This window comes from Ursus maritimus, unplaced genomic scaffold (assembly GCF_017311325.1).
Source record: "Ursus maritimus isolate PB19 unplaced genomic scaffold, ASM1731132v1 scaffold_1, whole genome shotgun sequence".
In the NCBI taxonomy this organism is placed as follows: Eukaryota; Metazoa; Chordata; class Mammalia; order Carnivora; family Ursidae; genus Ursus; species Ursus maritimus.
Window position 1 is genome coordinate 103,569,373 of NW_024423343.1, and position 16,563 is coordinate 103,585,935.

Here is a 16,563-nt window from a genome sequence, read left to right on the forward strand (position 1 = left end):
ATTTTCAAATTAGTCCACACCCAACCTCCAGCAATTTGTCAAAATTACTATTTCAGTGCTCCTACTACTTTAGAGCTCTAGCAGCTTCTGATGCAGGTAAACAGATCTTGTATGTGAGTCTCTTGTAAACATAGATTTTGAGAAGTATGACCAAGAATAAATAGAAAGAAGATGTGATTTAATGAAATAAGTATGAGAGAGTTTAATATCTATAGATATGTAGTATATGAAACTACTATGAACAACTTCAGACAGAAACACCATTACTCCAATGAGTGTAAAAGGTACTAAGCTGTCACTCTATCCATATAAATGAGATACTTTTGATGGACTTATAAACAATGATTATCAAATGTCAATGGCTAAACAATTTTCATATAATATAAACTCTTCCAGGTATGATGGACCTCTTCACACTCATTCTAAATTCCTATGTCCAAATTAGACAACTCTACCATATTTATCTATGAATGTAGATGTATACATATTCATACATAATCTACTCATCTCTCACACTATAAGCTCACTTATAGACATTAGTTCTTAAAATGTTGTTAAATCCTGTTAAAATCTTATCAATCAATATTGGATTGGAAACGCTAATGTAATTAAATTTAAAAATCAAGTGTGTAAACATTAGGAAAGAAGATGAAATTGTCATCACAGTGTATTATCATAAAACTACAAAGAAATTTAATAAGTTGACCATACTATTAGTACACACAGTAATGAGATAGTTTACTATAGATAACAAACATCATAAAAAACACAGTTTTTCCCTGTATGTAGAAATCAGTAGCAAATGTAAATGAAAAACAGTTATATTTTAAGTCTGAATCTGGAGACTGGGTGGCTCAGTTGGTTGAGCCTCTGACACTTGGTTTTGGCTCAGGTCATGATCTCAGCATCATAAAATCAAGCCTTATTTCAGCTCCACACTCAGCAGGGAGTCTACTTGGGATTCTCTCTCTCCCTCCCTCCCTCTGCCCCTCTCCCCATGTTCTCTCTTTCTCTAAAATACATAAATCTTAAAAAAAATTAATCAGAATCAACATCTAGAAAATACCTACTAGTGACCAGCAATAATAAAGATCTACATGAAATACTATCAATTAGGGATCACAGAGCTGCCAGCCCATCAGTAAAAGACTTATTTGAACAATAGAGTGTTAAAAAAAATACAATGGATTTGTAGGACTAACACAAATACACGTAGTACATTTAATACAATTTCTACAATCTATCACTACCTATTCCTTTACTCCTGGTCAGCTTCTGTGTTTGATAATTACTTCCTTTGTCACTAAAGCCATTGGTATTTGACATCCCTGATACCAATATTTTCTAGAAGGCCTAACTATTGACAAAATTGTGTAGCATATAATCTGAAGAAAGGACTCTGCATTTTAAAAATAATAATTCTCCTTCAAATTAATCTATAACTTTCATATAATCACAAATTTGTAATTCCTGTCATAATCCCAATATAATCCCAATGAATAATCCAATGTTATCCATGCTTTACAAGCTGATCCTAAATATCATACAGAAAAGAAAAACATGCAAATGTAGTTATGACAATTTTGAAGATGACTCATGGTAGAATTTGTATGACCATAAAAAGGCACATTATAAGTTAATGAAAATGAAAGTAATGTGGTGTTAGCATAGCCAATAAATTGACATTCATATAATAAATAAACATCCTTTTCAATATATTTGGGATCATTTGATTATATATAATTGGTAAAACATACAATTACTCTACTAATAAAAATAAAATTGTTATGGGGAAGAGTTAAATGTAAAAAAAAGCACCCCAACCCCTAACACTAACAAACTAAAAGGAAATATTTAAAGAAAATTTAGGAGAATATATTTGCTTGTTTTTTCTTAAGATTTTATTTATTTATTTATTTATTTGTGAGAAATATAAAATATTCACATATATATAATAGAATCTAAATTGAACAGCATGCATTTATAGTATAGCTTCATTCTTTCCAGTTTGGCTAATACAAAATATTGTGTATATTTGAATAATTTTTTGTGATTTTAATTTTCTTCTTGATAGTTTTTAAAACTATTTTTGAAATGTTCCAAAATTTGAAAGTGGTAACTTTTATAATAAGCAAAAATATAAAAGTAAGAAGAAAAAGAAAAACTCTGGCACATGAAAAACTTGCATATAAATTCTGATTGTATCACTTCCTAGCTGTGCACTCTTGAGGAAGTTGATTAAGCTCTTTGAGCCTGAGTTTCCTCATCTCTAAAGTAGAGATAGTAATATTTACCTATCTAGCCACTGTTCAGAATAATACAAGATAATGTAGTTATATACCAGTCATTGAAAAATAACATCTTTTTCTGTTCTGTTTAAACTAGATACCCAATTCTTGACCAGTGCACTATGCTAAGGTCTGCATTACATAACTTTATTCAGCATTAACTTCCCCTTCCCCTTTATCCTTTTCCAGTGAGACTGAGTTTCCTTTGTGTTCACTAGTTACTCAAAGGTCAGGGACTCCTTAACCTTCCTAAGTCCCTTCCAGCTCTTCTCCACATGACAGAAGAGAAAACAAGTTTGAAAAAGCTCTGGCGGCTTTTCAGCTTACACATCTTCCCAGGACAAACATTCCGGCTATGGTATTTTGTGGTGGTGCTTGTCTGCGTTTGTTTATAAGTTTTCACTGAAGTTATGTTAACATTTTTTTTTCTGAGTAAAGAAAACTTTCATACTTATCATATATTAAAGATGCATTAAAATATAAAGAAGAAATTAAATTATCCATTGTTTCCCTTATAGAGATGACATTTTTGACCATTTTGCATGGATATCTCCAGAAGTTAATTTTTTATGCACATGTTTATAGAAACACATACACATATACACATGCATAATTACACACACGTATACATATATATTGTTTTTCCTTGATTTAACTTCTCATTGAGAAATGTTACATATGTCTTGGTATTGACATGTGCATCACGTACTTGGTAGTATTTAATTAACAAAGTTGTGGATCTAGTAATACACAGTCAATAAACATATTGCAACTCTGCAAATCGGTCTATGACATTGGTGAGGAAATGGTTTATAGTTAGTGAGAACTTAGTGCTTCAGGGTAATGAAACCTTTACCTGAATTAACTCACAAGGTCATGCAACATCTTTAGGAAGGATGTATCTTTATTATTTTTGTTATGCAGATTATGAAGCAGTGGCCTTTGAAGGTAAAACACCTTCCCCAAGGTCACATAGCTAGTAAAGAGTGGAGGTAGAATCTAAAGACAGACATTTCAACATTGGAACTTGGCTCCTAACCACGTGCTACGCTTTCGCTGACTAATCGTTAACAATTCAAAAGTGTTTTTGTAGGGAATCAGTAAATAAATCTATAGCTCCATTTTTATTTCTTTGAGATTTTATTTTATTTTTTAAAGTAATCTCTATACTCGACGTGAGGCTCAAATTTAGAATTCTGAGATCAAGAGTTTTATATTCCACTGACTGAGCCAGCCAGGCACCCCATAGTTCCACTTGTATTAATTGTTTATTAAGAGATTTTCACTATATCAAGAAAATGGCTTTTATAAAGATATATAACTAGAATCATGTCATCACTTTTTCTTCCTTTTCTTTAATTTAGTTAGTGACAACCAATCATTTGGAATTTTTAGCTTAGGTGAGCTAGATTGATGACTTTTCTAAAACACATTTCTTAGAATATTTGTCTATATTTTGCTAAATACTGAGAGTGTGAATGTTGATTTGATAAGCTACTTAACTTTAATAGTATTATATGTCAGATAATTACACAAGGTATAAAATATAAAAATGTATATGTAAAAGTCTGAATGTTTAAATATTCAGTTCTTGAAATATTTCCTATCAATAGTCTCATACTTTCCTCCAACTTTAATAAAATTAAGTCTAAAAGCTATATTCATTCGGATTTTGTTCTGCTACCTAAATATTCTTCTTTGTCTGTATTCCAAAGATACATTTTAACAAAGGAAAATAGATAAATTTTTGAATTTGTAAAAATCAGTACCTTAATTTGTTTACCCTTAAATATTTTCCCGCATATATTCTAAGAACAAGAACACTTCCTTAAATAACCATAGTAACTAATCAAGGTCAGGAAATTTTATTGATACCTTATAATTATCTAATCTGACTTTAAATCATCTGCCTTAAATATGCTCAAAGAATTAAGGGAAAATACAGACAAAGAACAAAATGAAAATGGGAAAATAATATAGGAATAAAAGAAGTATATCAAAAAGAAATAGACATTATAAAAATATAAACAATCAGAGGCTGAAATATACAATAAATTAAATGAAAATTTACTTGATCAGTTAAAATGCAGATTTAGGCAGGAAGAAGACAGAATCAATGTATTGAAGATAAGACGTTTGAAATTACTGAGTGTAAGGACTAGAAGAAAAAATATGAAATAAAGTGAGCACAGCATAAGGGACCTGTGAAACACTATCTGCTTGACAAACAGACCAATATATGTTACGGGGATCCCAGAATGATATGAGAGAGAAAATAAAACAGAGATAATATTATTATAAGAAATAGTGACCAGAAACTCCTTAATTTGATGAAGTTCAATGATTTATAACTAGGATAAACCCAAAGAGAATCACAATGAAACACAGTATAACCAACTTAAGGACAAAGATAGAAAATCTTGAAAGCAACAAGAGAGAAGTGACTTATCACATACAAGGATTTTCAATTAGATTATCAGGTAATTTCTTATCAGAAAGCTTAGAGTCCAGAAGGCAGTAGGATGGCATATTTAAAGTGATGAAAGTAAAATAAATTTAACTTATTATTATTTTATATCAATCAAAATGCTCCTTAAAAAATGAGGGAAAAAGTAAGACATTTATAGATAAACAACATCCAAGGGAGTCCATAACCAATACACCTGGCTTATAAGAAATACTGAAAATCAGATTCCTTTAAGTTGGCAAAAAGACACTAGCTGATAACTCAAAGCCATATGGAATTATAAAGATTTTTCTTGGTTTTTAAGTTATAAAGATTTCTGATAAAGGTAAATACATGGGCAAATGTAAAAGTCAGTACTTTCATAATTTTAGTTTGTAACTCCCTTTTAAAAATATTCCATGGAAATTAAAACACAAATATAAAAATATAAATATAAATTTATGTTAGGCAATGTATAAAGTTATCATTCGTGTGATGACTAACAGCAAGGGGAAGAAACAATGTAGGAGTCAAATTTTTCTATATGATTGATGTTAATTTTATATCAATTCATATTTGATTGCTGTATCTTTAGGATGTTATATGTAATCCTCCTGGCAACCACACATCCACTCACACACACCCACCTGCCTCCCACACCCCCAAATTCACACACACACAAAAACACATACACAAACTCAATGGATTAAAAAAAGGGGAAATGAGAAATGAATTAAAAATGTATCACTAAAAACATCAGCTAAGCAAAAAAGAAAGCATTGATCAAGAAATGGGAGACAGGGGGACAGGATGCTCCGGGAATGGGACGTCTGGGAGCGTGCGCCATTGGCGGAGGCTGGAGGGAGCTGTCCAGCCCTAGGAGTCCTCCCCAGAATGGCAAGTTCCCCGGAGACGAGTTCCCGAGCAGTTCAGGCTCTATATTTGTAACATCACACCATTGTCTCCTGATTGGACCATTTTCAAGAACTCACATCAGTTTTCATACAGCTTAAAAGGTAGGAGTTAAGATGGCGGAGGAGTAGCGGACCCCTTTTTTAGCCAGTCCCCTGAGTCGAGTTGGATAGGGACCGGACCATCCTGAACATCCATGGAATCAACCTGAGACGCAGGAAGATACATCTGTATCTCTACAAATGAACATCTCCAGCGCTGAGTATTGAAGTACGAAGCAGGGAGCCATGAAACCACGCACAGATATCGGAAGATAAATGGAAGGGGGAGGGAGCTGCCACGTTGGGGTGCCGGGAAGCGGTAGACACCTGCACGGGAGGAGCGGGTGGACTCGCTGACCGCACCCGCGAGAGAGCAGACTGAGACCGTGAGCTGGGGAATGCGCACGCCACCAGACTGAAATGAGCTCCGGTGTGCTCACTGGAACCAGACTGAGACTGGGAGCTCCAGGAGTGTGCAGGGGCGGCTGGCAGCTGGCAGCTGGTGGTGTTAGAAACACAAAGGACAGAGACGCGCTGGCCCTGGAAGTGAGGGCTGGGATGCCGGGTGTGGGGTGCACATCCCGGGATGCTGCAGGGTTGAGCAGCACCAACAGAAACAGAGTTAGTGTGGCCAGAACATCAATGGAGAATGGCCCATGATCCCTCTGTTCTGAGACAGAGGCTGAGATTCGGCTACTGCTGCTCTGACTCTCAGAAAAGGCACAGCAAACCGCCAGGGAAAGCCGCCAGAGAACAAAAGCCTGGAAATACCGGCTCACGGTGCGCCCATCCCCATTCCCCCTCTCAGGGGACATGGAGACTCTACCCAAACAGGGTTGCCTGAGTATCAGCATAGCAGGCCCCCTCCCCCAGAAGGCAGGTTGAAAAATCAAGAAGCCCACATACCTAAGATCCCTATAAAACAAGGGCACATGGCCTGGGTCCTGTCAATAATTTGGGATCTGGACAACCCCGCAACCTCTCCTCATCAGAATGATGAGCAGGAGAAATCCCCCCCCAGCAAAGAAAAGACAATGAGGGGCGCCTGTGTGGCACAGTGGCTAAGTGTCTGCCTTTGGCTCAGGGCGTGATCCCGGCATTATGGGATCGAGCCCCACATCAGGCTCTTCCGCTATGAGCCTGCTTCTTCCTCTCCCACTCCCCCTGCTTGTGTTCCCTCTCTCGCTGGCTGTCCCTATCTCTGTCGAATAAATAAAAAAAGAAAAAGACAATGAGTCTGTGGCCTCTACCACACACAGAATGGATATGGATGTAACCAAATTTTTAGAAATGGGATTAATGCAGGCAAAACTAGAGGCTCTGACGGCCAGGGTCGCAGAAGCAGAGGAACGGGTTAGTGAATTGGAGGATGGGTTAATAGAGGAAAAAATGAAAATAGAAGATGGTCTTAAAAAAATCCACGCCCACGAATGTAGGTTACGGGAGATTACTGACTCAATGAAACGATCCAATGTTAGAATCATCGGCATCCCCGAGGGGGTGGAGAAAAGCAGAGGTCTAGAAGAGATATTTGAACAAATTGTAGCTGAAAACTTCCCTAATCTAGCAAGGGAAACAAACATTCGTGTCCAAGAGGCAGAGAGGACCCCTCCCAAGCTCAACCACGACAAACCTACGCCACGTCACGTCATAGTGCATTCGCAAATATTAGATGCAAGGATACAGTATTGAAAGCGGCCAGGGCAAAGAAATTTCTCACGTACCAAGGCAAAAGCATCAGAATTACGTCAGACCTGTCTACACAGACCTGGAATGAGAGAAAGGGTTGGGGGAGCATATTTAAAGCTCTTTCAGAGAAAAACATGCAGCCAAGGATCCTTTATCCAGCAAGGCTGTCATTCAGAATTGATGGAGAAATAAAGACATTTCAGAATCGCCAGTCACTAACCAATTTTGTAACCATGAAACCAGCCCTACAGGAGATATTACGGGGGGTTCTATAAAAGTAAAAAGGCCCCAAGAGTGATACAGAACAGAAAGTCACAGCCAATACAAACAAAGACTTTACTGGCAACATGGCAACATTAAAATCATATCTCTCAGTAATCAGTCTTAATGTAAATGGTTTGAACCATCCCATAACGCCACATGGTTGCAGACTGGATAAAAAGAAATGACCCATCCATTTGCTGTCTACAAGAGACTCATTTCGAACCCAAAGATGCATTCAGACTGAGAGTAAGGGGATGGAGTACCATCTTTCACGCAAATGGACCTCAAAAGAAAGCTGGGGTAGCAATTCTCATATCAGATAAATTGGATTTTAAACTACAGACTATAGTTAGAGATGCAGAAGGGCACTATATTATTCTTAAGGGAAGTATTCAACAAGTGGATATGACAATTATAAATATATATGCCCCCAACAGGGGAGCAGCAAGATACACAAGCCAACTCTTAACCAGAATAAAGAGACATATAAATAAAAATACATTAATAGTAGGGGACCTCAACACTCCACTATCAGAAATAGACAGAACACCCTGGCAAAAACTAAGCAAAGAATCAAAGGCTTTGAATGCCATACTCGACGAGTTGGACCTCATAGATATATATAGAACACTACACCCCAGAACCAAAGAATACTCATTCTATTCTAATGCCCATGGAACATTCTCAAGAATAGACCATGTTCTGGGACACAAAACAGGTCTCAACCGATACCAAAAGATTGAAATTATCCCCTGCATATTCTCAGACCACAACGCTCTGAAATTGGAACTCAACCACAAGGAAAATTTTGGAAGAAACTCAAACACTTGGAGACTAAGAACCATCCTGCTCAGGAATGATTTGATAAACCAGGAAATCAAAAATCAATTTAAACAATTTATGGAGACCAACGAGAATGAAAACACAACGGTCCAAAACCTATGGGATACTGCAAAGGCAGTCCTAAGGGGGAAATACATAGCCATCCAAGCCTCACTCAAAAGAATAGAAAAATCTAAAACGCAGTTTTTATATTCTCATGTCAAGAAGCTGGAACAGCAACAGAGGGACAGACATAATATATGCAGGAGGAAGCTGTTGACCAAGATAAGAGCAGAAATCAATGAATTAGAAACCAGGAGTACAGTAGAGCAGATCAACAGAAGTAGTAGCTGGTTCTTTGAGAGATTCAATAAAATTGACAGACCACTGGCAAGACTTATCCAAAAGAATAGAAAAAGGACCCAAATTTAAAAAATTATGAATGAAAAAGGAGAGGTCACGACCAACACCAATGAAATTGGAAGGATTATTAGAAACTTTTATCAACAGTTTTATGCCAATAAATTAAGCAATGTGGAAGAGATGGAGGCCTTCCTGGAAACCTATAAACTACCAAGACTGAAACAGGAAGAAATTGATTTTTTAAACAGGCTAATTAATTATGAAGAGATTGAATCAGTGATAAACAACCTTCCAAAAAAAAACAAAAAACAAAAACAAAAAAAAACCCTCCAGGCCCAGATGGTTTTCCTGGGGAATTCTACCAAACATTAAAAGAAGAAATAATACCTATTCTCCTAAAGCTATTTCAAAAAATAAAAACAGAAGGAAAGCTACCAAACTCATTCTATGAGGCCAATATTACCTCCCCAAACCAGGCAAAGACCCCATCAAAAAGGAGAAATACAGACCGATTTCCCTAATGAATATGGACGCCAAAATCCTCAACGAGATCCTGGCTAATAGAATCCAACAGTACATTAAAAGGATTATCCATCATGATCAAGTGGGATTCATCCCTGGGATGCAAGGGTGGTTCAACATTCGAAAATCGATTGGTGTCTTAGATTTCATCCAGAAAGAAAAATTCAAAAATCATATGATTCTCTCAATAGATGCAGAAAAAGCATTTGACAAAATACAGCATCCTTTCCTGATTAAAACCCTTCAGAGTGTAGGAATAGAAGGTACATTTCTCAATCTCATAAAAGCCATCTATGAAAAGCCTACTGCAAATATTATTCTCAATGGGGAAAAGCTGGAAGCCTTTCCCTTAAGATCAGGAACACAACAAGGATGCCCACTCTTGCCACTATTATTCAACATAGTACTAGAAGTTCTTGCAACAGCAATCAGACAACAAAAAGGGATAATAGGTATCCAAATCAGCAAAGAAGAAGTCAAAATGTCTCTCTTCGCAGATGACATGATACTCTATATGGAAAACCCAAAAGAAGCCACTCCCAAACTATTAGAAGTTATAGAGCAATTCAGTAACGTGGCGGGATACAAAATCAATGCTCAGAAATCAGTTGCATTTCTATACACGAATAACGAGACCGAAGAAAGAGAAATTAGGGAATCCATCCCATTTACAATAGCACCAAAAACCATACATTACCTTGGAATTAACTTAACCAGAGACATAAAGGACCTATATTCTAGAAACTATAAATCACTCTTGAAAGGCATTGAGGAAGACACAAAAAGATGGAAAAATATTCCATGCTCATGGATCAGAAGAATTAACAGTTAAAATGCCCATGCTACCCAGAGCAATCTATAGTTTCAATGCTATCCCGATCAAAATACCAATGACATTTTTTGAAGAACTTGAACAAATAGTACTTAAATTTGTATGGAATCAGAAAAGGCCCCAAATCACCAAGGAACTGTTGAAAAGGAAAAACAAAGTTGGTGGCATCACAATGCCAGATTTCGAGCTGTACTACAAAGCTGTGATCACAAAGACAGCATGGTACTGGCACAAAAACAGACACATAGACCAATGGAACAGAATAGAGAACCCAGAAATGGACCCTCGGCTCTTTGGGCAACTAATCTTTGATAAAGCAGGAAAAAACATCCGGTGGAAAAAAGTCTCTTCAATAAATGGTGCTAGGAAAATTGGACAGCTACATGCAAAAGAATTAAACTTGACCACTCTCTCACACCATACACAAAGATAAACTCCAAATGGATGAACAACCTCGATGTGAGACAGGAATCCATCAAAATCCTAGAGGAGAACATAGGCAGCAACCTTAGACATCGGCCAAAGCAAACTTTTTCATGACAAATCTCCAAAGGCAAGAGAAACAAAAGATAAAATGAACTTGTGGGACTTTAAGATAAAAGCTTCATGACAGCCAAGGAAACAGTCAAAAAACTAATAAGAGGCACGAATGGGAGAATATATTTGCAAATAGAGCTACAGAAAAACTGTATCCAAGATCTACAAAGAACTTCTCAAACTCAATACGTGAGAAACAAATAAACAAATCATAAAATGGACAGAAGATATGAACAGACACTTTTCCAATGAAGACATACAAATGGCTAACAGACACATGAAAAATTGTTCAAAATCACTAGCCATCAGGGAAATTCAAATCAAAACCACACTAAGATATGACCTTACACCAGTTAGAATGGCAAAAATTGACGAGGCAAGAAACAACAATTGCTGGAGAGGATGTGGAGAAAGGGGATCCCTCCTATATTGTGGGTGGGAATGCAAGTTGGTACAGCCACTCTGGAAAATAGTGTGGAGGTCCCTTAAAAAGTTAAAAATTAAGCTACTCTATGATCCAGCCATTGCACTACTGGTTGTTTACCCCAAAGATACAGACGTAGTAAAGAGAAGGGCCATATGCACCAATGTTCCAGCAGCAATGTCCACAATAGCTAAATTGTGGAAGGAGCCGAGATGCCCTTCAACAGATGACTGGATTAAGAAGGTGTGGTCCATATATACAATGGAATATTACTCAGCTATCAGAAAGAGCGAGTTCTCAACATTTACTGCAACATGGACAGCATTGGAGGAGATAATGCTAAGTGAAATAAGTCAAGCAGAGAAAGACAATGATCATATGATTTCTCTCATCTATGGAACATAAGAACTAGGAAGATCAGTAGGAGAAGAAAGTGGAAGAAAAGGGGGTTAATCAGAGGGGGAATGAAAATGAGACTATGGACTTGAGAAACAAACTGAGGGCTTCAGAGGGGGAAAGGTAGGCTGGTGATGGGTAGTAAGGAGGGCACGTATTGTATGGTGCACTGGCTGTTACACGCAACTAATGAATCATCGAACTTTACATCAGAAACCAGGGATGTACTGTATGGTGACTAACATAATATAATAAAAAAAAACATTAAAAAAAAAAGAAAAGAAAAAAAGAAGAAGAAAAAAAAAAAGAAATGGGAGACAAAGGGGATGCCTGGCTGTCTCAGTCTCAGTCAGTAGAATATGTAACTCTTGATCTTGAAGTTATAAGTTTAAGCCCTATGTTGGGTGTAGAAATTCTTTTTTCTTTTTTTAAGATTTTATTTATTTTTTTGACTGAGAGAGCGACAGCCAGTGAGAGAGGGAACACAAGCAGGGGGAGTGGGAGAGGAAGAAGCAGGCTCCCAGTGGAGGAGCCTGATGTGGGGCTCGATCCCAGAACCCTGGGATCATGCCCTGAGCCGAAGGCAGATGCTTAACAACTGAGCCACCCAGGTATCCCGGGTGTAGAAATTCTTGAAAATAAAATCTAAAAAAAAAAAAAAAAGTTATGACATACAGAAAACAAATAGAAAAGTTATAGAATTCTTTCCATATCAAAAATTACTTTAGGGGTGCCTGGGTGGCACAGTCATTAAGCATTTGCCTTCGGCGCAGGGTATGATAATGGCGTTCTTGGAACGAGCCCCACATCTGGCTCCTCCACTGGGAGCCTCATTCCTCTCCCACTCCCCTGCTTGTGTTGCCTCTCTTGCTGGCTATCTCTCTCTCTGTCAAATAAATAAATAAAATCTTTAAAAAAATTACTTTAATAAATGACAAAATAGTCTTTAATAAGAGAGACTTTATTGGGCCCCCCAGGTAGCTCAGTTGGTTAAGTGTCAACTCTTGACTTCAGCTCAGGTTGTGATCTCAGAGTAGTGGAATTGAGCCCTGTGTCCTGCTCCATGCCCTGCTTAAGATTCTCTCTCACCCTCCCTCTCTTTCTGTCCCCCCCACCCAAATCAAAACAAAACAAACAAAAAATAAAATAGAAAATGTATGAATGAAGAAAACAGACAGAATTGAAGACAGATTAGACAGTTCTGTAATAATAGTTGAAAGATTAAATATCCCACTTTAAATATCTGAAAGAATAATCAGGCAGCAGTTTCATAAGGAAACAGAGCTCTTGAATGACACCACAGATGAATCTCTCTCTCTCTCTCTCTCTCTCTCTCATATATATATATATATCCTTCTAACAACATCAGGCTACACATTTTTCTCAGTGTCTGTGAAATGCATGGACAACACCTTTGGCCACAAAAGAGTTTAATATAAAAGATTGAAATCATATCTAGTATCCTTTTTGATCACAAGTAGAAATCAATAATAGGAATACTAGGAAATCAGGGAGGTAGCAAGATGGAGAAGAGTAAGGGGACCTTGTGTCATCTGGTCCCTTGAATTTAGCTGGATAACTATCAAACCATTCTGAACACCCATGAATTCAGCCTGAGATGTAAGAAAATATATCCGGAACTCTGCAAGCAGAAAAGTGACTGATTTTTGCAAGGTAGGAGGTGTGGAGATGTGAATCTCAGGAGAGCTATCAGAAGATAAATGGAGGGGGGAGGGACCCTCCATAAGCAGGCTACTGGAAAGTGATATAGCACCAAAAGACAAATTTGGAATGCTTAGAAATCTGCTCCAGTAAGAGACATCCTGTTTGAAAAGGGCTCAGGGATGAAAAAGGGCAGAATTCTAAGTTGGTCAGTGTGTTCTCAGGATCCCAGAGTCACAGAACTAACAGGGGTGCCTGAGCCAGTAAAGTGCCCAAGCAATGGAGTGGGAAAACTGGTTACAGTCAGTGAGCCCAGGAGGGGACTCTCAGGTTGGGTCACCATAAAGCATGAGCTGGCCTATTGGGTGACTGCTGTCCACCTGAGCACCACGAAAAGGACTAGAACTCACGGACTGTCTACCATTCCCTGTGAGGGGTAAAACGGGGATGCCCATGACCTGACATCATCCGTGAGGGCGGTGACCCTGAATAAGGACAGTAGAACAACACTAAGCCATGCCCTTGGAGTGGTGGAGTGGGTACACGCAAGCTCACAAAGGCTGTTAGCCCCAGGGCACACAAAAGGCAGTAATGTGGGTCCCTCGGGCTCCCCCCAGGAGGATCACTGTGGGCACACACTGCAGGAGTCTGTGGAGTTTTGCACACACAAAAGTGAAGACTGTTTGTCCCAAAGGGTTTAATGAAGAGGGAAGCCCACTATCTTTTGGCTCTGGGGCTAGAGATTGGGGCACAGTCATTTTATCTAAAGAGACAAATAAAGCCTTCAAGGAAAAAAAAGCCACCCAGAGGACCAGCTTACACTGAGCCCAACCCCCTGTCAAGGGTCAGTGTAACTCTGCCTAGGCAAAGGCACATGGTAAGCAGCACAGCAGGCCCCTCCCCCAGAAGACAATCTAGAAGAATAGGTGCAAACTAAGTAACAGATCCCACAAGACTGTAAAACTCCATCATTAGGGGAAATTAGTATTCATTTATCTTTCAGTTCAAAATTTTCCATTTTTTTTTCTGTTTCAACTAGTTTCTTATCAACTCTATTTTTAAGTCTCTTTTTAACTTTTATTTTTTACATCTACATTTTATAGATATAAACTTCACTTTTCGTTTTTTTTTCCACTCCATTCAATTTTGGTTTTATATGTATATTTATTATATGCATATTTATATGTATTATATATATATAATAACAAAGCTTGAAAATTTTAGAGAAATGGAGAGAATCCTGAAAGCAGCTGGAGACAAGAGACTCCTTACCTACAGAGGGTGGAACATCAGACTAACATCAGACCTATCCACAGAAATGTGGCAAGCCAGAAAGGGCTGACATGATATATTCAGGGTACTCAATGAGAAGAACATGCAGCCAAGAATACTTTATCCAGCAAGGCTGTCATTCGGAAATGGAAGGAGAGATAAAGAGCTTCCAAGACAGACAGAAACTGAAAGAATATGTGACCACCAAGCTAGCCCTGCAAGAACTATTAAGGGGTATCCTGAAAGTGAAGAGAGAGCCCAGCAGTAACATAGACCAGAAAGAAAGAGAGACAATCAACATAAACAGGGACTTTATAAGCAATACAATGGCACTAAATTCACATATTCCAGTAGTTACTATGAATGTATATGGGCTAAATGTTCTAATCAAAAGACGCAGGTATCAGATTGGATAAGAAAAGCAAGACCCATCCATATGCTGTCTACAAGAGACTCATTTTAGACCTAAAGTTACCTCCAGATTGAAAGTGAGGGGGTGGAAAACCACTTACCACAATAATGGACCTCAAAAAAAAAAAAAAAAAAAAGCTGAGGTAGCAATCCTCATATCAGAAAAGTTAGATTTTAAACCAAAGACTGTAGTAAGGGATGAAGAGGAACACTATATCATACTTAAAGGGTCTATCCAACAAGAAGATTGAGCAATCATAAGTATTTATGCCTCTAGCAGCCAATTATATAAACCAATTTATAACCAAAGTAAAGAAACACATTGTTAATAATACATTAATAATGAGGGACTTCAATATTCCTCTCACAACAATGGACAGATCATCTAAGCAGAAGATCAACAAAGAAACATGGGCTTTGAATGACACACTGGACCAGATGTACTTCACAGATATATGCAGAACATTCTATCTTAAAGCAACAGAGTACTCATTCTTCTCGAGTGCACATGGACCTTTTTCCAGAATTGGTCACATACTGGGTTAACAAATCAGGACTCAACCAATACCAAAAGATTGAGATTATTCCTTGCATATTATCAGACTACAAGACTTTGAAACTTGGACTCAACTACAAGAAGAAATTTAGAAGTAACTCAAACACTTGGAGGTTATAAAGCATTATAAATGAATGAATGGGTCAACCAGGAAATTAAATAATTTTTTAAAAGTCTTGGAAATTAATGAGAATGAAAACACATCTGTTCGAAAACTTTGGGATATAGCAAAGGCAGTCTTAAGAGGAAAGTACATTGCAATACAAGCCTCTTTAAAAAATTAGAAAAATCTCAAATACAGAAGCTAACCTTACACCTTAAGGACCTAGAGGAAGAACAGCAAATAAAGCCTAAACTAAGCAGGAGAGGAAAAATAATAAAGATTAGAGCAGAAATCAATGTAATAGAGACCAGAAGAAGAGTAGAATGAAACTAGAAGCTGGTTCTTTGAAAGAATTAATAAGATTGAGAAACCAGTGGCCAGACTTATCCAAAAGAAAAGAGAAAGCCCCCCAAATAACAAAAATCATGAATGAAAGGGGAGAGATCATGACCAACACCAAGGAAATACAGACAATTGGGAGAATATATGATGAATAACCATATGCTAACAAGTTAGGCAATCGGGAAGAAATGAATGCATTCCTGGAAACATAAACTACAAAGACTAAAATAGGAAGAAATAGGCCATCTGAACAGACCAATAATGAACAAGGGAATTGAAGCAGTAGTCAAAAACCTCCCCAAAAATAAGAGTCCAGGGCCAGATGGCTTCCCAGGGGAATTCTACCAAACATTGAAGGAAGAAATACTTATTTTACTGAAGCTGTTTCAAAAAATAGAAATGGAAGGAAAACTCCCAAACTCGTTCTATGAGTCAAAACCAGACAAAGATCCAATCAAAAAGGAGAATTACAGACCAATATCCCTGATGAACATAGATGCCAAATACTCACCAAGATACTAGCCAATAGGATCCAATAGTACATTAAAAGGATTATTCACTACAACCAAGTGGTATTTATTCCTGGGTTGCAAGGGTGGTTCAACATTCACAAATCAATCAACATGATAGATCATATTAATAAAAGAAAAGATAAGAACCATATGATCCTCTCAATTGATG